Below are 22,274 nucleotides of genomic sequence, written 5' to 3' on the forward strand. Positions count from 1 at the left end.
AAAATTTAAAGATCCAGCTCAAAGCTTACGTCTTAGTACTCCAAATAAACGCTTCCGCCTCATAAAACACTGATGTAGACAAGAACAACCAATTAGATGCAAATTAGATACAACCTGTCATTGATTGGAATGCCCCATCACCATACCCGACAGTTGTAACTGATATAAGACAAATAAAATACATCTATCCAACCAAGCTTCCCAATATGCATAACAGCCACCCAATCCCAATACAAAGAACCACAACATCCAACGCCAATGCTGCCCCCATTCTTATCCTCATTCTCCCCTTCCTCACATCAACAATATAAGACCTTGCATCATGTGGAATCCCACTTTTAATACTATTCGACAGGTAATTCCTTCTTGCAAATAAAGCACACTTAGCAAAATATCAATAAAACTAAACCCCACAAGCACAAACAAGATAGAGAACAACTTGATAACTATACTATCAGGAGTAATATCACTATTACCAATACTACACATTGTAACGATGCAAAAAATACAAAGCATCAACAACAGGATGAGTTTCAGTAGCCTTAAAATGATCCTGAGATAAAGAATAAATTCCCACATCAAGTGTCAAGTAAAGAGTACTCGTCAAGTAAAGAATTAAAAGCACTACACCTTATCCAACAATTGAATTTTTCCTAAACTGGGGTGGCTTAGAAATAGGTGAATGGTCAAAAGACACTCTATAGATCTATTTGATCAACTAAAATAAATTATGAGATATATTAAAATGTATCTCATTTATTTTTAGTTTTCTACATGAACTTTCACAAATATCTCTATACATCTAAATGATTGTCTAAAACAAATCATGGGATCTCATTTTATAAATCACTCTATATTGAATCCTATTATATTTGAAAGTAAAATATTTTTATGGAGTCATCCTATTCCTATCCTTGCAAACATATTCAAGTCACTATATAAATATTGATCAAGGATAAAATGTTGAATATATTAAAATGACATAATTTATTATTCAAGAATATAATATTAATCATAATGTTATTTCCAAGTAACCCAAACTAAATGGTCTCTGGGAATCTATCTAGCAATACGAAACATATGAGATAATTAAAAAGACTAGCATAAACTACAAAAGTTAATATCTAATTGGAAAATTTCATTATTCCTAGGTTGCCTTTAAGTTTGCTCCTTGTTGTTGTATGTTGTCACCCGCACCACATATCTTTGTGTTTAGCATTATCATTGTACTTCATGTCAGTCATATAAAGATGTTCTTCTTCAACAGATTTGACAAATTGATGAGGAAATGGCGATGGTTGTTCGAGAAATAATGCATTCCTTAGAGCATAAATTAGAGGGATGCCAGATATCTTTTGAAGATATCTCCGCAAATCAGTATCTTGAGTAGCAACAAAAAAGTGTTTGCTCTCTCCATTAACTTCAGTTATGCAATCTATAACACATTTACAGTTTTCATGGTCACATCATGTAGTAATTAGGTTAGCTGATGCATTCTGTGATTCCCATAGAAAGCACCAAGGCACTTCTACTCAGCAAGAACACATTTGAATTTTAAATTTAGTATCAGCAGGTGTTAATTGCGGCACCTAAAATATTTATCAATGCAGTATCAACAGGGGGTATGCAATTAACAACAAGATGATGCACAAACATTCCATCACAAAGGATTTCAAATGGCTCCCTAAACCCGAAATAAGCTGTCTATGTTGTATAAATTCCCACCATAAATAATTTTTTTTATTTCCTTCGCTAGTCATTTTATAACACACGACTTTCAATTTATTTATTTTTAGCAGTGTTAAATACACGACAAAGTCTATGATTTGAATAATTTGAAAATCTTATTTGGTAGTGGCATACCGAAAAATTTGTAAGCTTTTTCTATAAGACATACGAGGTTATAAAAATTTTAATCAAATTATTCAAGCCTTAATTTGAAGCTTAAGCCTTACTAACAAATTATTCATATTATTCACGCTTTAATTGTCAGTTGTGCACTAACGTATAAGATCTTCTAACCGTGCCAAGATCTTTTTGGTAATTCTAGGAAGAAGGTTGTTCGTGTTGGCACTATCATCTTCAATCATATGCATGGTAGATCGTCTGAGATTTCAAAGACATCGCTTCATCTGCAAAAGTTGAAATTCAAGCATAAGGTCTTGACCTAAAATCATTGGCAAAATTCAAAATATATCTACTATGAAGCAAAATACAATAATTTGAATATGGTTTACTTGGTTTGAGTGAGGGTGGACCAACTTTGCGCTGCTGCTACTATTCAGAGGTTAATCACCAGGATTGTATCTTTGGAAAGGAATGCTAAGTTGTCCATAAAAGAGCCATATTGTACCTTGGAGGTGCTCTTGGACCTCCCTTTTCTGTATCATTAACATGAGGCCTTGGATACATAGGTCCCATAACTTTCTCTTCACCTAACCCTTTATTCATCAAGTATTTACAAAACCATAACCCTAGAATTGTAAAAGAGAGAGCAAGATATCGATCTCTCCTTAAGCACCATGTATTGGTAGGTTTTATTAGGATTAAATTAACTCAGTAAGTTTAAATATAATTTTTAGTAGTACTCCTAAATTATTAATTCTCATAATATTTCTTATCATATAATACTCAATGTCACACCTCTTTTTTTTTTAACCAAAAGATTCGATTTTAATGTTTAAAAAGGGTTTTATTTATTAAGTGATAAAAGATAAAAGTTGTTTTGAAAAGGATTCTTTTTCATTTAAACTAAGAGTCGCCACTTGACAAAATCAGGTATGTCAAGTCACCCTTGGATATCCTTTTTCAAAACAATTTTGACTCTTTAAAACTGATTTACGAACAAAGATTCCGGTTAAGGAATTCTGTTGATCGAGGGGAAGGTGTTAGGCACCCCTCGGTCCCGTGGTTCTACCACGGTCGCTTCGTAAAGTATATCGGCTAGTATGACACTATGAGTGTATAAACCACATAAAACACACAACAACCAAACAAACAAACACAAACAAAACAAATCCCAAAAATATAGTGTCCAAACCAATTTATTAAAAATCGAGAATAAAAAAAATGCTGAAATTAAAACCTAAACTATTCTAACTATCTTAGTTATGCTTTACCCGATGCCTCGGGACTTGATCACGAGCCTCCTTTGCGTACATGATACTTCGGGGCATTCCCCGGTGAATAAGTACAATGTCACCTTGGAGCATTCTTCGGCTAAATAAATACATTTTTCAATTGCAATAAAGACAAACCATTTCAAATTATCCAACAATTCACAATTCCTAAATTTGCCTACTCGACCTACTGTTTGCCTACCAATTTCAACCCATCATGATATTATTGCATTTAACAAACATCAATACTTACTCCGAATTAAACAATCATCGACGCATCAGAATAACCAATATTCACCTTTATCAATTTTTAATTTCTTCCCCAAATAATAGATTTTAATTCTTAATGAAACATCATTTCATCACACAACCCATAATCAATCCACAATCAAGGAAATTAAACAACGAATCAAAACAACCAATAATTCACATCATCACAGATCAACCAACACACCATCTTTAATTCAATGCATCAAATATAACAAACAGCAAAATAAAAGAGAGAATAGAATTGGACCTCAATGCCGCTTTCATTCAAATATTACTCAATTAAACGAGATGAAATTCACGCCGGGAACCTCGAATCAAACCTCGATGATGAAAAATCAAAATCCAACTCGTAATAACACCAAAATCTACATTAATTTGAATCGGCCCGACTGTCCAATCATTGATTGTGAAAATTTCTACAATAAATTGGGTAGGTCGCTAGTATAGTTCCCCAGCCACGATTCTGCTATTTGCTGGAATAATCTAGAAATAATATAGGATGAATCTTCCCGATGATTCAAAATAGAAAGATAAAATACGCATTTCCAACTTGGTCATTTTTTGATAGGACTTAGTTGAAACCGATTGAAAAGCGGTCGGGTTTTGTTTATTTGGTTGAAACGAAGCTAGACTTCCTAGTTTTCACTTTGCGATGCTCTGTTGAGCTCAAACAGTGGCAGTGATGTTTTTCGATGAAAATTCCTTCTCCATTGTTCCTCTCCTCTGTTTCCCTCTCTCTCGATCTCTTCTCTCTATTTTCTCCTTTCTTTCTCGATCTCTCACTCTCAATCTTCTTTTTATTTTCTTCTTTCTCTCTCTTGAAATCTCTCTCCCTCAATTTTCTCTTTGTTTTCTTGATTGGTGTTTATGTATAATCAGTATGGTGTGTTTGTTCTGTGTAAAAAATGAACTGTTGTGCGTGTTCTTCAATTTCCCTAAACGAAACCATCTGTGTGCGTATTCATTTGTGGGAAAAGATGAGTGGAAGTGTTATTGTTGCTGTCTTTTCCCTATGAGTGGTGTATGGATGTTGTGTTTTCCAGTGAAGGAGTGATAAATCAATGAGAGTGAAGCTCTTTTTGTGTCTTTTCTATATATGTGTATATGTTTCAATTAATGAAAAATGTGAGGTGAGTGACTGTATTGCCTATATATTCCAGTGGGTCTGTGTATATATTCCTTGTGTGTATTTATTTGTGTTGTGGGAGTTCCCATAGGCCCCTCCCTTTTTATTAAAAAAGGAATAAAAAATGTGAATGAGCATGGGTAGGGGTACGGGTAGAGGTATGTGGGGTAGGGTATGGGTTGTGATGTGTCAAAGTTGTTATGGTAGGTTGTTATTTTTGTTAGGATGAGTTGTTAAAAGTTTGTTATGAATTGTTATGATTTAGCCTTTTAGTTGGGGGGGGGGGATTATCACATGATTGAGGGTGCATGGTAAGATGGGGTAAATGGGTAAAAATATACTTTTGGGAGGGACAAAATTACGTGTCTACATCATGCCCCTCTTTGGATGTAAACATAAAGTGTTTTCAGACAAAGAAGTAGACAACGAGACAATTTTGACCTAACCATTATTCAAAGGAAGAAACAGAAAGAAGAAGGACATCCGAGTTTGAGATTCAAGTGAAGTCCTGTCGAGGTTCCGGTCCGTGGCTCTGTCATTACATCAAAAATAAAAATTACAAGTTTAAAAGATAACTGAAATTACCCTATTTTTCAGGCGGGCTCTTGATTTGCAATCTCTTTATATTGTTGCTTGACTTTCAATTTCTTCACCTTGTTCTCCGGGCGGGCTCCTGACTTGCCATTTTTTCAATTTGTTGATTTTTAATTTCTTCACCCTATTCTCTAGGTGGGCTTCTAAAATCACATCAAAACTAGAAAGAAAATTATTCCAAACAAGGATTATTATAAAGAGAAATTCTGTTTGCAAGAAAAGTAAAGTTCCAAAATTAGGAATTAAATTTTTGCCCCAGCTTATCATCAGAGAACTTTCATGAAAGTCACATCATAACTACTTGAAAAACCCAAACAAATAAATGCATCTTCTATGGGTTAATTGGAATGATTCGACTAAAAAGTGCATGTTCTAGGAGTCAAAGGGAATGACTCGACTAGAAAGTACATTTTCTAGGAATCAAGGGAAATGACTCAACCAGGAAGTACATCTTCTAGGAATCAAAGGGACTGACTCGACTAGGAAGTACATCTTCTAGGAATCAAGGGGACTGACTCGACTAGGAAGTATATCTTCTAGGAATCAAGGGAAATGATTCAACTAAAAAGTGCATTTTCTAGGAGTTAAAGGGAATGACTCGACTAGAAAGTACATCTTTTAGGAATCAAGGGGAATTACTCATCCAGGAAGTATATCTTCTAGGAATCAAAGGGAATGACTCGACTAGAAGTACATCTTCTAGGAATCAAGGGGACTGACTCGACTAGGAAGTACTTCTTCTAGGAATCAAGGGGACTGACTCGACTAGAAAGTACATCTTTTAGGAATCAAGGGGAATGACTCGACCAGGAATTACATCTTTTAGGAATCAAGGGGACTAAATCGACCATGAAGTACATATTTTAGGAATCAAGGAGACTGACTAGACTAGGAAGTACATCTTTTAGGAATCAAGGGGAATGACTCGACCAGGAAGTACTTCTTCTAGGAATCAAGGGGACTGACTCGACCAGGAAGTACACCTTCTAGGAATCAAGGGTACTGACTCGACTAGGAAGTACATCTTCTAGGAATCAAGGTGATTGACTCGACCAGAAAGTACATCTTCTAGGAATAAAAGGAAATGACTCGACCAGGAAGTACATCTTCTAGGAATCAAGAGGACTGACTCGACTAGGAAGTACATCTTCTAGGAATAAAAGGGAATGACTCGACCAAGAAGTAAATCTTCTAGGAATCAAGAGGAATGACTCGACTAGGAAGTACATCTTCTAGGAATCAAGAGAAATGACTCGACTAAGAAGTACATCTTCTAGGAATCAAGGGGGATGACTCGACTAGGAAGTACATCTTCTAGGAATCAAACTTAAGTTAGGAAGAGCATCACCTAACAAGTAAAATTTGGATTACCCAATCAAGGAAGTACAACTCCTTACAAATGTCACTTGAATTACCCAGACAAGGAAATGCCTCTCCTTACAAATGCCACTCGAATTACTCAAGAAAATGCATCACCTTACAAATGCAGCTTGAATTACCCGAACAACGAAATGCGTCTCCTTACAAATGCCGCTTAAATTATCTAGACAAAGAAATGTGTCTCCTTACAAATGCCACTTGAATTATCCAGACAAGGAAGTGTGTTTCCTTATAAATGCCGCTTGAATTAACCAGACAAGAAAGTGCGTCTCCTTATAAATACCGCTTGAATTACCCAAACAAGGAAGTTCGTCTCCTCACAAATGCCTCCTGAATTACCCAAACAAGGAAGTGTGTCTCCTAGAAATATTAAATTATAAGTTTTACCATGGTTTTGATTTCCAAATCTATACAAAAACATTGCTACCTTGCATTTGTAAATGTGAGAAATTATGGCTTTCGATGTTTAAACTTTGAAGTTCTTGATTTGAAGGTAACATATTTCTTATTTCATCAAAGAAAACTTGTGAGTTTAAAACATGGTGACTGGTTTGTGACATTGGCTTTCGAGGCAATTGCTTTTGCGCTGGTCATATTCATTATTGCTTCCAATCATAAAAATATGTCATTGACTTGCTGCATCATTGACCCAAACTCAGATTAGTAAGAGTGAATCTAAAACAAAACACAACATCTCCACTTTACCATGCTCCCCAGATAAAATATTTGAACCTTGGTATTTTCATGAGTTCCCAAATTTGTCTGTTGACAAAACTTTCTATATGCCTTATTTCGGCTCACAATCATGTCTCTTTCATGCGCTGGTCTTTCTGTCTTTCTTTGTGCAATTGAAGAAGTTGGTAGCCAGTTTTGAAATTTTTTCTCACTTGTTTTGACATGGACTTGACTCAAAGACAAGAGAAAAAATGACAATGATTTTTTTATTTGGATAACTGACTCAAGAAAATAAAATAAAAATAAAGAGAAGAAAGAAAAGACAATGAATGTCCCCATTTGAAACAAAGAAATGAAAAATTTATATAAAAATAAGAATCAACTCTAATGATTATGCCATGCATTTTGGATTAAGTTACCTGATCTTTCCATACAAACTTTCTACCAATTGTTGTTGAGTTAATGGCCTTGAAACTGAATTGCTTCCTTAGGTCAATTTTATTTAAGACCTCATTCGGCTAGTGGTGCCTTGAAGGGTTTTCTCCAACAAGCCCTACTCATTTTTTTTCTCAGCTTACCATTGCCTTTTGGTGTTCGTGAGTATTTTTCACCAAAGAGACTCTCTTATTTTTATTTCTCTCAACTCACCATCATTTTACAGTGCCCGTGAGGGTTTTCACCAATAAGACTCTCTCATTTTTATCTCTCTCAACTTACCATCGTCTTATGGTGCTCGTGAGGATTTTCATCAATAAGACTTTCTCATTTTATTCCTCTCTCGATTCCTTATGTGGAGGAATATGTGTAGTTCCTAAAATGCATTATTATATACATTGCATATTAAGCCTTATGATTCTCAAAGATTGATCTGAAGGTCTTCCTTTAGTTATAACTCAGCTTTTGGATAAGGTTAGAAAGAAAGAATGACATGCGGTCCAAACGACACTTAAAGTGGGGTGAAACTCACAACTTTTGGAATCGAATCAAACAATAAAAATTAACTCATGCCCCAGTTTCATTTGATTGGGTAACTCTAAATTGTTTATTTGGTTAGACCAAGCCCATAGTAAGGCAGCCTACGTATCATACCCCTGAGAGAGGAGAATCAGGTCATACGTAGTTCCGAATGCTCGCTCTTTTACTTGATTCTGATTTCTTCTCTTTTTTTTCTGACTTTTTTTGAAACTTTTCTGGCTTTATTTTTCTTGACACTCTTCTTTTTCTTTCTTTTTGACATATTTTTCTAACTCTATTCTTTTACTCGACACTTTTTTTTGAACTTTGCTGACTCTTATCTTGATTCCAAAAGAGAGGTATGAAAGAAAATAGAACTAAAGCTCAAAAGGGGTTCACAAAGGATGCCACAATGTTTGGATAGCAAATAAAATGCCTCCGTCATATCAATCCTTAAAAATGCAAGTACATATCATGCAATGTGAAAGTGAAAGATAGAGATCATTCAGGAAATTTTTAAAGCACTAACTTTAACTGAATTTATGCATCACTACTCTTGCACTTTGCTTAACATACCACTCCACTTTTTTTGTACATTCTTCGTGCTGAAGGATTCATGACTTCGTAGAGCTGATTATCTTCCTGTTTCTCTTGAATAGGGATCGAGCGTCCATTATTTAGCCTAATTGAGATGTATTTTTAAATTGAGGACCAAGTTATTTTTGTGATTCTCAAACTAATTGCCTTAATTTTGAAAGAAGGCTTCAACTTGTCACCAAATGTCTCAGTACTCTACCTATTTTCTTAGATGTTTTTCTAATTTTAGCCCTCTAATTCAATGTTTATGCTTAAACTTGGACTTTAGAATCTAGCTGAAAAGTCCGCCAACATGTCATCTTACTAGAATAACCATAAAATATACTTATGTAAAGAAAACAAACAAACAACACATATTTAAAACACAAAGGGAAAAGGGACACTCCATGTAGTTTAAATAAAAGATAGAGGGGTTTTAACATAAATGACAAAAGGACAAAACAAGATAGATCCCAAACTACAACCCTGCAATAATTCCGATAACAAAAAATAAAATAAAATAAACTACTAGATCTCTTCCTAGTAGGGAGAGAAGTGACTTCTCAATTTCTGAGCCTGATATTTTAGTCACTGGTTTTCATATCAGCATGACTAGAGCTTCCACCACTGTCAGACACATTCTCTTTAACAAATAAGTTCTGAATCTCCATGCTTAACTCAGTGCTTCCCACATATTGTGTATTACTGTACGTTGATGAAGGATTTTGTGTGACCCTTTTAGTGTCAATATTTTGCACTACGATTAATTTTTCTTGAATCATCCTTTCTATTTTTGTTTTCAAAGCACTACAACCTTTAATACTGTGACCCTAAATATCAGAATAATATGAACATTGTATACGAGGATCAAAATTTCTTAAATGCGGGTTAGGAGTATACCCAAGGAGAGGAGTAATTATGCGTCATTGTAGTAATCTCTGGAGCAGACTAGCATATGATTCTTCAATTGGAGTGAAACTATCATTAGGCTTCTGCCTCTTCTTATTGTTTGACTTGGATAGAACATTAGGCCTAGAATGGCATTGATATGTTTATGGAGTTGGAGGGTGACTCTGAGGCATTGGTGCGCGCCATTGTGAGTAAGAAAGGAGTTGAACATATGGATGCGCATAGTATACTAGATATAGATGTGGGGAGATAGGGTATGATGGATTTTAAGAGTGATTATATGGAGCTTGGAAATGAACTTGGTCTTGAGGCTGAAGATAATGACGACGTGTCCGTTTTCCAACTATAATAGCAACTGTATCTTCCCCATTATTCTTCCCTCCAGTCCCCCTCAACTGATGGCACAGAATCCTCGTACCTATCATGTTCCTCAAATTATGATACCTCAAAGTTAGGAGGGAGGTTAACACTTGAAGACACACTTAGTCCTTATATAAAGCATCATCATGATTCGCAAGTCCTAGAAATTTTTCATAACCTTTTTTGCACTCTTCATTTTCCCAGCCATTTTCTCTTACTCTTTAGCATATTGGGGAAGCACAATCATTGGGTTGATAGCCAAAGTACGGGCCTTAGTAGAAGGTTGAGCAAAAAAAGCACAGACAGTATGTGGTGCTATGAATGTTGTTGGCTTATACTGAGGAGATAAAGAAAGAGTGGAGGAAGTATTGGGATGTATTTGATGTGGAATAGATTCTGAGGTATGTTGTGGTGTATCAATAATAGTAGGAAATTGAATTTTCAATTGTGAGGGAAAACTTAAAGGATTTGCATGGTCAATAGCCGAAAAATGAAGTAGAAGGCAACCCACTGGCCCAGGGTCGATGCATTTCTATCATTTGTTGCCTTAATTTCCAATTTTCTTCATTATCTCCTAAATTCTCATTCCCCAAAATCCCTATCTTATTAGTGACAACAACCTCAGTATCTTTGTTGGCCATAACTTTCTCTTCGACTTGGTGCAATAGGGAGGACCAACCAAAATGCCACAAACCAACCACCTTAAACTAATTGAACAAGAGATAACAAATGCGTTAAAGTTTAACATTTCTTCAAAATATTTTTCCTTATTTTTTCTTTTGAAAAGATCACCGAACCTAATAAGGGTGCCTACATATCTTACCCCCGAGAGAGGAGAATCAGGTGTGCGTAGTTCGTAAATTCGGCCATAAAATAGCCAATCAAACTCTTTTTCTTTTTTCTTGTAACTTTAGAAGAAAAGAAAGTAACAAATTGTCAAAAGAATTAATGAAAATCTTTTTGAATTTTTTAGCTTTAACATCCCTATACAAAATTAAATCTATGATTACCAAAGAAAAATCTTTTTGGATTTTCGATTTTGAATTTCATATGAAAATGAAACTTGAAACGATTAAACAAAAATGGTCTATTATCCCCCCAACCTTTAGTCGATATCTCAACTACACACTCAACCTTTACTGGAGTCCCATTACCCCTCTAAATATTTTTTCCCGATATTTAGTAAACCCCCAATTGCTGACATGACAATATAAACTAAATAAAAAGCCATGCGTGTATACACGTGCTAAGGCCCACTCCTACCTTTTGTTTTATCAGTAATCATTTGAGAACAGTTGTTCCTCTTGGTTCTAGCCACTAGGACCTGAATTTACTTTGAGATGATGACAAATTTCATGCCTCACTGATCTAAACTATTTTGCTTAAGAAATTTAAGGTCTTTCATTTGCATTTGAACTGCTTCTTTTGATAATTACTTGGGCTCTGTATATTTTATTTCTTTAGTTCCATCTGCCACTCTCTTTGCTTTCTCTTTGACAATACTTTCTACCTTTTACTGCTCGTTTGTAGGAAAGATGGCATTAAGCATGGTACTTAGCAGTTTTTCATCTTCTTCTTCAATCAGATCCCTTCCAAAGCACCACACATGTATAGCGTCCATGGGGATTTTAGGTGTAGGAGCTCCCAATTTTGTTTGCTTCTCTCTTGCTTCATTCATCAATGCAATGAAGTTTTGCTCTTCAAATTTAATATCATTTGCTAAACTAAGCCTTGCTACACCCTCTAAAATTTCCTCAGACTTGAGTAAACCAGATCCCACTGCAGCTAACCAACAATATAGTAGCACCAAATCTAAATCACCACCAGCTTCTTTTTCTCATTTTTTTCTGACCAAATCACACCATAGAATGATTGAAAACACCAAAATAGCGATGAAAACATTGCCGGAATAACTCTGGTGAAACCATCTTTTAAATTCAAATCACCACCAGCTTCTTTTTTCCATCATTTTTCAAATCACGTCAGAAAATGACTGAAAATACCAAAATAGCGATGAAAACATTCGAAACAAACCCATCTCTCCATAAATCCACCAGTTTCATCGAAATCTATCGAAAAACAAATAGAACAGATTTATTTGAGTGTGAAATTTGATACGGGTTGTTCTCGATTTCGTGGGTTTAGGCGTGGGTTATTGAAGAATAGAAATAGGTGTAGACAAGAGCATGGTTTGTTTATTGTGAGATTAATTCGAGGTTGAAATTTAATTTGGCGTTGGAGATGAAGAATTATCATTTGGAGATGAAGGATTATTAGCCCAAAATGAGGCTAAGAAAGAGAAGGCCCTTTCTCTTATTTTCTAACAAGAACAAAAAACATAATTAGAAAAGACAATATTATTTTATAATTAAAAATAATGACATGTATTATACACGTGGCACTTAAAATAATGATTTTGAACTGTTAATGCTTTAACTGACACGCCTATTGGGGGTGTTCTCACCTCCCATGCCATGTCAGCAATTGAGGGTTTACTAAATACCAAAAGAATGTTTGGGGGGGTAATGGGACTCCAGTAAAGGTTAAGTGTGTAGTTGGAATTTCGACTAAAAGTTGGAGGGGTAATAGACCATTTTCTCAAGGAAAATATTTTTGTAGTTTTATTTTAAAGATGTATATGGAACACCTACTCTAAAGAGAGAGTGAAGAAAATCATTTTGGATTTTTAAAATAAGATCACCGAACCCTAGAAGGGCTGCTTATGTATCTCACTCCTCAAAGAGGAGAATCAGGTGTGCGTTGTTCGTCCAAATTGGACAATTAAGGATTAAATAAAGAACTGAACTCTGACCTAAGAAACACGACCAAAGACAAACGATGAATAACGTCAATAAAATCTTTTTGAGTTTTTCAGTTTGACACATCACATAAAAATGATACCAACAACTATGAAAGAAAAATATTTTTGGTATTTTCATTATATGAAATGTACAAAACTTCTACCGTTTTTTGAATTTTCCTTTTATAGAAAACTCCTATTGAAAAAAAAATCTTTTTTTTTGAAAATTTCAAATCATGAATGTTTGCTAAAGGAAACAAAGGCAAAATCTTTTTGATGTTTTATTTTTTGAATAAGTGTGTGCATAAGGTAAAAAATCTGTTTGAATTTTTGGATTGTGAGAAAAAAAAGCCATAAAGAACACTAAAAAAAACTATGAAACTTTTTTTTTCTCGACTCACTTTTTTTCTGAAATCTTCCTTGCCTACACACCTTTTTTTTCGAACTTTTTCTTGCCTACATACTTTTCTTTAATTCTAGCACATGCTTTCCCTAAATCAGTTCATCAAATATCCCTGTTATCCTAAAAGATGCAACAATTAACATGTAGGGATGCTTTAAGGGTGAGTCTCCTACAAAGGACCAAGTGAAGGGCTGACCTACGCTGGGTTTCACCAACAAGACTGTTCGCGGGAGCGTATGATCGATAGTGGATGCGACAGTTTTCCACCCACTCCATACCATCCGATAGCTCCCCTTCCAAAAATAAGGGTGACTCAACTAGAGGTCATGTACACAACGTGTACTACCGAACTTGTTGTAGAAAAACTTGACTCGGGTTATGCAAATGATACCAGATATAAAATGGTAACACATAAGAGAAACACTGTAAACACATAGCAAGTAGGCACTCAACAATGATAAAACAAATTCAAACAATAACACAAACAATGTTTATACATCCATAATATCAAACTAAGCTGATACAACTTCAAAAATAAGCTCGAATTCTGAAAAATCTCCAACAGAGTCGCCAGAGCTGTCACTCTTCTTTATTTAACCAAAAGATTCAATTTTAATGTTTGAAAAGGGTTTTATTTATTAAGTGACAAAAGATAAAATTTATTTTGAAAAGGATTCTCTTTCAGTTAAACTCAGAGTTGCCACTTGAAAAGATTGGGTGTGTCAAGTCACCTTGTATATCCTTTTTCAAAATGGTTTTGACTCTTTAAAATTGATTTGCGAACAGAGATTCCGTTTAAGAAATTTTGTTGATCGATGGGAAGGTGTTAGACACCTCCCGATCCAGTGGTTCTATCACGATCGCCTTGTAGAGTATATCAGCTAGTACAACACTATGAGTGTATAAACCACATAAAACAAATAACAATTAAACAAACAAACACAAACAAAACAAATCCCAAAAATATAGTGTCCAGTCTAATTTATTACAAATCGAGAATAAAAATATGCTGAAATTAAAACCTAAACTATTCTAACTATCCTAGCTATGCTTTACCTGATGCTTCGGGCCTTGATCACGAGCCTCCTTTGCATACATGATACTTCAGAGCAATCCCCAGTTAATAAGTACAATGTGACCTAGGGACATTCCCTCGCTAAATAAATACATTTTTCAAATGCAAGAAAGATAAACCATTCCACAAACCTTTCAAATTATCCAATAATTCACAATTCCTAAATTTGCCTACTCGGCCTACTATTTACCTACCAATTTCAACGTATAATGATATTATTGCATTTAAAAAACATCAATACTTAATTCGAATTAAACAACAAACATCAATACTTACTCCGAATTAAACAATCATCGATGCATCAGAATAACCAATATTCACCTTTATTAATTTTTAATTTTCACCCCAAATAACAGATTTTAATTCTTAATGAGATATCATTTCATCACACAACCCATAATCAATTCAATCAAACAAGCAATCAAAATACCCAATAATTCACACCATCACAGATTAACCAACACACCATGTTCGATTCAATATAGTGAATATGACAAACAATGAAATAAAAGAGAGAGAATAGAATTGGACCTCAATGCCGCTTTCATTCAAACATTTCTTAATTAAATAAGATAAAATCCACGTCGAAAACCTCGAATCGAACCTCGATGATGAAAACTCCAAATCCAACTCATAATAACACCAAAATCTATAATAATTTGAATCAAACTGACTGACCCATTTCCAACTTAGTCATCTTCCGACAAGACTTTGTCGAAACCGATTGAAAAGGGGTTGGGTTTTGTCTATTTGGTTGAAACAGAGCTAGACTTCCTGGTTTTCACTTTGCCGGAGCTCCGACTAGCTCAAATAGTGGTGAAAACCAGAGAATGATTTAGATTTCTGGTGGCAGTGACTTTTTCGGTGAAAATTCACCAAAAATTCCTTCTTCGCTGTTCCTCTCCTTTGTTCTCCTCTCTCTTAATATCTTCTCTCTTTTTCTCCTCTCTTTCTCTCTCTCTCGATATCTCACTCTCAATCTTCTCTATATTTTCTCCTCCGTCTCTCTTGAAATCTCTCCCACTCAATTTTCTCTTTGTTTTCTCGATTGGTGTTTATGTATAATCAGTGTGGTGTGTTTGTTACATGTTGAAGATGAACTGTTGTGCGTTTTCTTCAATTCCCCTAAATGGAACCATCCGTGTGTGTATTCAATTATGGGAAAAGATGAGTTGCTGTGTCTTCCCCATGAGTGGTCTATGGATGTTGTATTGTCTAGTGAAGGAGTAATGAATCAATGAGAGTGAAGCTCTTTTGTGTCTTTTCTATATATATGTATATGTATTCTATTAATGGAAAATGTGAGGTGAGTGAGTGTATTACCTATATATTCCAGTGGGGCCTATATTCCCCTGTCTGTATTTATCTGTGTTGTGGGAATTCCCGTGGGGTGGTCCCCCCTTTTTTGTTATGAAAAAAGGAATAAAAAATGTAAATGGGCATGAGTAGAGGTAGAGGGGATGTGGGGTAGGGTATGGGCTGTGATGTGTCAAAGTTGTTATGGTAGGTTGTTATTTTTGTTAGAATGAGATGTTAAAAGTTTGTTATGAATTGTTATGATTTGTCTTTTAGTGTGTGTGGGAGGGGGGGGGGGGGGGGGGGGGGGGGGATTATCACATGATTGAGGATGCATATTAAGATGGGATAAATGACTAAAAATACACTCTTGGGTGGGACAAAATTACGTATCTGCACTCAACAAAATTTAAATATTTTTTATTAGGACTCTTAAATTATCAATTCTCCTAATATTTCTCACCATATAGGACTCATTAAATTTAAATACTATTTTTATTAGGACTCCTAAATTAGTAATTCTTATAATATTTCTTACCATATAGGACCCATTTAATTTAAATATTCTAAAGTCAATTAATAATTCAAGGAAAAAAAGTGAAAAAATGATTTTGTCTAAAGCAAAAAGTTTTAAGGAAGCCCAAAAATTTCAAACAATATTTCTAAGGTCCTTTATACTTTTAATAAAATTAGTTTAACCGCACATGCTTCGCACGTGTAGCCTTTGATTATTTACAATTAGATGATTTGATCTATTGCAAAGATTTTTAATGAAGTGCAAAAAGTTCAAATCACTTTTCAAAGATCCTTCACACTTTAATATAATAATGTAAACATAAAGTACATATATATTTTACCAATAGAAGTTTCAAGAGGTTAATGGATCGTTACTTTTGCGTATGTCATGCAGTACCTCTTTTCCTCGCTGCTAGAGGCTAAGAGAGACATATCCATTTGAACCATATTTGTAGTTAATTGTTTTTTTAAATTTTTTCTATTTTTAAAATTTTTTCTTATTTTTGAAATTAAATCTTTATAAAATCTTTGATTACTTACTTAAAACTTTTAAAAATTTGGTACTTTTTTTTTTTATTATTATTTTAACACTTTCGTATTTATTTATAGATTTTTCAAATCTTCTTAAAATCATCTTTAGTTGATTTAGAATTCTTAACCTAATGAAAAAAGTATTAGTTGTCATTAATTTTGATAACTTCTAATAAAGAAAGTTTTTTCTATAAATATTTAATTTAATTTTCAACTTTAAATATTATAAAAATAGTGAAAAAATGATTTTGCCTAAAACAGAGACTTTGAATGAAGGCCAAAAGTTCAAAAGATATTTCTAAGGTCCTTCACACTTTTAATATAGTATCAATATAGAATATAGAATAGATAGATATAGATATATATGATATGAGCTATAAAAGAGAGGGAGAGATATAAGTGGTTTTTAAAAGGGGATCTTTCAGAAATAGCGACACTTTGCTATAAAACTCCCCTTCCATAGCCACATTTTACATAATTACCATTTATAACAGCTGTATTCGATTTTCAGCCGTTGTATTCAGCTTTACTCAGTGGTATGTATTCATAAAAACATATATACACTACATATTTAGTCTTACCAAAAACACTACCATTATTTTTTTTATTTTTTATAGTTTTTTCTTTTTTGTGTTTTCCCTTTTTTTTCTTCTTCTTTTTTCTATTTTTTCCTAATTTTTTTTTTGTGTTTTTCTATTTTTCTCTCTTTAATCTCTAACTTCTATTTCTCCTTCTTCTTTTCTTTTCTTCTTTGATTTTTTTTGGTACTTATTTTCTTTATCATTTCTTTGTTCTATTTTATATTTTTATGTATTTTCAAAAAATATGACTAGTCGAGCACAAGTCATGGATGATAACATAAATACCATAATTGTTTATTGTATTTGTAGTCACGCCATCATTTATATTTTTGTATTCATTGATACAACTATACTTGTATTTGTATTTTAAAGTTCGAGCTTGTATTTATATTTTATAGTTCGCATTTGTATTGTATTTTATAGTTCACACTTGTATTTGTATTTGTTAGTTTTGCACCATCGTTTATATTTTATATAATTCACACTTGTATTTTAAAGAAATATTTTGTATTTGTATTTTATAATTGATTGCATATTATATTGGATTATGTTTATATTGTGATTTTTTTTTGTTTGTATATTTAGATTATACTTGTATTTGTATTCTATTTTCGTTGATTTTACCTTTTAATTTTAAAAGAATTATTTTGTATTTCTATTTGTAAGTTGATTGCATAGTTTATTTAGCTGGGGTTATTTACAATTTATCATTTATATTTGTATACAGATAAGTAAATGCATTAATTGTATTTTCTTGATTCTAAAATATATAAATCTGTAATGTATCATTTGATACAAATGTACCGTTTTGTATTTGTATATCAAAATTATCATCCTTTTTTAAAATAAACAAATATTACTTGATGCAAATACAATTACAAATAAATGATTTTATAAATAAAAATACAATATATATTTGTATAGAAATTTGAATTATATTTATTTGTATCAATAAATACAACTCATATCAATAAATACAAACAAGTATTCATAAAAAGAAAATCAATAGTTCCTTTTCAATAATTAAAAAATACAAATGATAGTTCACACTTGTATTTGTATGTTATAGTTCATATTTATATTTGTATTTTATAGTTCACACTTGTATTTGTATATTATAGTTCGCATTTATATTTATATTTTATAGTTCGCACTTGTATTTGCATGTTATAGTTCACATTTGTATTTGTATTTATAATTCGCACTTGTATTTGTGTTTTCTAGTTTGCACAAATGAAAAGAAAGAGAAAAAATGAAAAGGAAAAAAAGGAAAAAAAGGAGAAAAAATACAAAAAAAAGAAGGAGAGTAATAGAAAATAAAGAAAAAAATTAAAAAAAGAGGAGAAAAAATGAAAAGGAAAAAAATAAAAATAAAAAAAAGAAAAAACTGAAAAACCAAAAAAGAAAGAGAAAACAACAAAAAAAGGAAAAGAAAAAATGAAGAGCAAAATTTAAAAAGGAAAAAAAAAGGAGAATAATAGAAAATAGAAAAGGAGAGAAAAATACACGAGAGAGACTATGAATTGTAATTAAGAATAGTTAATAGGTAGTAGGGGGCTACGAATTGTAATTAATTGAAATTTAGGCTAAATAGGGTAATTAGTAGCCTACGTTTGCTAAGATATGTAGTTATCCCATAAAAAATTACCTGTATTTGAGAAAGTTTTAAATATAAGGCAAACAAAAATAAAAAAATTATGTGTATTGACTTATTTTAAATACAGGACAAAGAAAATAAGATATAAATAACTTAAAAAACATTTAAACACGTGGCAACGCATTTCTAGCACCACAACTAATTAAATTGAGTTGTGGTGCCATGTAAGCACTTAAGGACATATTTGTTACACTTTAAAATAGTTTGAGGGATAATAGGACCCTAGTGAAGTTTAGGTGTGTCATAGAAACTTCATCTATAATTTGAGGGGGGTAATAGTGTCTTATCTCAAAAAGTTTCATTTAAAAGAAAAAAGATAACAGATATATGAGAAGAGGTAAAAACCAAAAACAAAATACGAAGGCCTTCTGAAGACAATGGACAAACTTTGGAACCCATCCCAGTCACTCACTTTGAATAGGTCGTTCGAAGAGGAAGCGAACTCAGCTTAATCCAAAGGAGGACAGTCAATAGGCACTACAACCTCGTGACTTATCTTGATCCCCTTCTCCAACACGGTAAGGTCAGTCTAATTTTTCTCATGAAACACTAACCGGTGCTTAATCAACGCCCAAACCACACCTCTAATTGATGATAAAACGGTCTCTATCAAGTAAAGTAACCCAACTCAGGTTAGGGGAAAACCTCTAGGGAATACGTAGACCTGTCTCTCTAGTTTGCTAGAATCAACGGGCAGTATTGAAAGTAAATAGAGAGTTTGTAGTTGTAAAATGTAACCGAACTCAAAAACTTTAGTTGTAAATAGTCAGAAACAAACACTAGGCTTGTGTTCTCCCTGGCTTATAACTTAGTAGGCTTCTCATTCTCAATCAAACTATCGAACTGCTGCGCATGTAGAATCTGGTAAGCTAGGTATCACCAACCACCTCTCAACATACTTTGGCGAATTTCACTCATCTCTTATCGATCTTAGAGCATCGCCTTTACTAACACTTACCTTGGATACCAGTTTCAACTATCTCCTCTCGATCTCAAGTTGATTAGATGTAAGTTAATCATCTTAAGAAGATAATGCAGGTAAGTATATTTTGGCCATTAGCCCTAAATCACTGTTATGATCTCCTTTTCCTAATCTCCACCTCCCTCTCGGGTTCGTAGTGAATACAAGCTAGATCCTAATATTTGTAATCGTTAATAAAATAATAAATTCAATGAAAACCACAATGCATGCAATAACAAATATCTAGAAGGATTGAACACTTCCCCTACTTCGTTAGTCAGCTAAGAATCCTACAACCCTAACTAAGGGAATTAGTCTCTCATGGTTGTGAAACAATCAAAGGACATCATAATTGAAAGCATTCAAATAATATCACAATAATCAATGAATAAAACCTAAAGTCTTTAACTGAATAAACAACTAAAATCAATACAAAGCAATCCCAAGATCAAAATCAAATCCTAGAATCAAATCTATGTTTTTAAGGATCAAGAGTGCGTAAGCTAATTAAAAAACGTAAAAAGGGCATTTATACAAGATAAGGAAATCCTAGGAAACCATTCCCAAACAAAAGAGGAAAACTGAGGTCGGTGCCCACTTACTGGGCCACCTACGGACTGTAGGTGGTCTCATGTAGGTACCCTAGAATCTCATAAATTTCTGAAACTCTCTGTCACCTACGAACCATAAGTGGTACCTACAAACCGTATGTGCCTTTCTTAAGTGATAGGGTCTTCTTTTCTGAATTTCTGAGTCTCTGGATCTCATCTTCTGACACATACATTGGCACCTAAACCCCGTAAGTAGTACATACGGGCCGTAGGTGCCCACTTTAGTTGTCCAAAACTTCAACTTTCACTCTTTTCTTCAAGAATAGTCCCAAAACCAGATTTCTTACAAAATATAACTCAAAACACATGATAGCTTACAAAACAACCTAAGTAACTTGCATATTTTCATCATTTTAAGCATCAAAAGTGCTATGATCCATAGTACATAAACTCCCTCAGCTTAGAAAGTTTGCATGTCCTCAGGCCATATAACATAACAAAATAAAACTATAATGCTTAACTAGGATAACTCTAAGCTATCTAAGGAAGTTAATCCTCAACTTTAAACTCAAACACATTACCGGTTCTGATTTAAACCCTTCAAAACTAGCTATGTGTATACATGAAGAATAATAATATGACACAAGAGAATCATGATATGGCAATACATTAGCAACAAACAGCCATGCATATGTCCAAGTTACACTACCTAAACAAGTAAGTAGCTAGCAATACAACCCATGTGCCCTCACAATAAAAATGTCCCACTCGCTCAGATGAAATCATGCATGTCAATGCAGGGATGGTCAAAAGACACTCATATCACTAGAGATGTTCCACCAATGCGCATCAAATATCATAGGCTTACCTTTATTTTCTTTACCTTATCTTTTAGATAGTCGAGTCAGGATCACTATAAGACGTTATTCGGCTTGTAATGTAGGCTTAGGGGATGGTATGATACATATGGATATATTTAGTGACTAAACCTCCTTGGAACTACACTTACTTTGGGGTCCACTTATCAACTAATTTCCTTATTATTCTACCCTTATTTCTCATTTTTATTCTTTTATTGCACATTGAGGTTGGGTGTGGTTTCTTTTGTTCTTTCTTTTTTTTTTTCTTTTTCTCATTTGTCTTTTCTTTCTTTTTCTTTTTTTCCCCTTTCCACCATACCCAGCCGTACCTATATTTTTCCTTTTCATATTCTTCTTTTATTTTCTTTTTCTTTTTCTACTACATCCACCATTACTATATTTTCTCTTATTTTACCCTTCTTCATACCCACTTTATATTACACACCCCTATGATAGCCACCCTCAAATTAGGCGATTTGCTGAGTTGAGGTGCACAATGTCCACGAAGGACCAGGGCCAAAATAGGTTCATTATAATATAAAAAGGAAGGTGAAAGCTGTAATAAGAAAAATAGGCTATAGAGCTCAAAAATCGGGATCATGGGATTTTATTCACATGTGGAAGGTCATTTAGGATAAAAGTGGACTAATATAAAAAATAACCTATGATCCTTTCCTAACCGACTATCCTACAACCTAGGCAAGACTAACCGGGAAAGTTTTGGATTTAACACACAAAAGGAACTAAGTAGTATCTTACACACACATGGCACAGGGTTGCATCACAAACTACTACCTATCTGGTTCATGCACAAGTTAGCTATGATTATCATATCCCTAATCTTAATGCCATAAAAAGATCCACAATAGTCACACATATATACATCCCATATAATTCAAAAATAACTTTTTGAAGGGGTGTTCTTTTTCTCAAGAATCAACAAAAATATGTCGATTTCCCTAGATACTCAAAAATCTCCTAATTACACAAAAACACAATACAATATGAAACAAAACACAGTACAACACAAAATTAATCCAGACATGCTGGTTCTACACTCATACAGCGACCAATGAAAAA

The 22,274-nt window shown here is 33.6% G+C and overlaps 1 pseudogene; it reads right to left on the reverse strand.

The window, feature by feature from the left end:
• Window positions 1-1,187: 1,187 nt before the first annotated feature.
• On the reverse strand, window positions 1,188-2,421 carry LOC124885774 (annotated as a pseudogene).
• Window positions 2,422-22,274: the final 19,853 nt, after the last annotated feature.

Source organism: Capsicum annuum, chromosome 7, assembly GCF_002878395.1.
Source record: "Capsicum annuum cultivar UCD-10X-F1 chromosome 7, UCD10Xv1.1, whole genome shotgun sequence".
In the NCBI taxonomy this organism is placed as follows: Eukaryota; Viridiplantae; Streptophyta; class Magnoliopsida; order Solanales; family Solanaceae; genus Capsicum; species Capsicum annuum.